The following is a 1,501-nucleotide window of genomic DNA, read 5'->3' on the forward strand; positions in this document are numbered from 1 at the left end:
CTCGTAAAAAATATAAAATTAAATCAAAAATAAACATTTAAAAAGATATTTAAAAAACATTGTTTGCTGAGTGCCTCTATATACTTTGTTTTAAAAGTATAAATATTGTGTTAAATGTACATTAATTTATATATTTATATATATATATCTTACATATTTTATATAGAATCCGATATCAGCGGAACCATGGTACGGTAAAAGAAATGCTTCGAAGTACGGAAATATAGCTCTTCAAATAGATTATCACACGAAATTATAGACAATAAAGATTGCTTTTATTTAAATATGTTGACCACGAGAATCGAATTCTTGGAAAAGGATCCAGTAATGATACACGGCAGTGGCTTTTTTGTAAGTTCTAGTAATGCAGGTTGGTAATGATCCCAATTACATCGTGCGATAAGACATAGTATTGATTATCTTGAATTATAAATTAAGTGTTCTGGATACATTACCCATTATTTTAATGCGTATTTCTTATATATATATTACGCGCGTTCGTAGTTTTTTCAAATGTCTTTAAAGGAAAAAAGTAGAGAATTATACTTAATTTATTATTATAATTTTATAAAATTAATATTTTCTTCTGTTTGTTTTTTGATTATTCATTTAAGTTCGAATATATCAATCTTACACTGAAAAAAAGTTTCTAAAAGTTGAAAATGAATGAACCAGAAGATTATGACCTTGTTAATTAAAATCTTAATTAAATCTTACCTAAAATAGGATATCTCTATACGCAGGTATATACGCAGCATCTATCAAAAACTTAATTTATTAAGTATTATTATTATGATTATAGTAAACAATATCAGTAAAAACTTTGTACTGTCTACTTCTATTTAAAAAATATTAGAAATATTAAAAATATTGGAAATCCGAAATATTTATTTTTCATATTAAAAAATAAATTTTTTGAAACGCTTGCATTTGTGCCGTATATCCCATAGGGCTACTTATAAGAGAAGAAAAAGTGTATGTACGACTCATGAAAATTCTACAAATAGTGCAAATATAATGTATAATGACACAATAACTTATAAAATATGTTTATAAAGTTTTATTAAGGAATAAGAATAGTAAATATGTATATGAAGAAATAAATAATAATTACAATTTTCTATGTGTAAGTATTAGATATGGGAAAAGGTTCGTTTTTTTAATGCTATCTAACGGGAAAAACGCCACGAATTTTTTCCCATCTAATATTATTTTCAATATGACTAATAGTCTTTAAGATTCCCTTGAGAGAGAATGTTCTTAAAATGTAAGATATCTTCCATCTTTTAAAAATTCATGCTGATAAGCATATAGAAAAGGGGACCGATTATAATTGGCGAGAATGATGGAGAACCTTCTATAATTTGACTCGTTTTTGCTTATTTAAAAATCTAAATCTTTCTTACTTTAAATAGCATATATTATAATCTACGTGACAAAAACAGGATAATTTGCATTGAAAAACATTATTTCTACATATATATATATATATATATATATA

This window comes from Atta colombica, unplaced genomic scaffold (assembly GCF_001594045.1).
Source record: "Atta colombica isolate Treedump-2 unplaced genomic scaffold, Acol1.0 scaffold197, whole genome shotgun sequence".
In the NCBI taxonomy this organism is placed as follows: domain Eukaryota; kingdom Metazoa; phylum Arthropoda; class Insecta; order Hymenoptera; family Formicidae; genus Atta; species Atta colombica.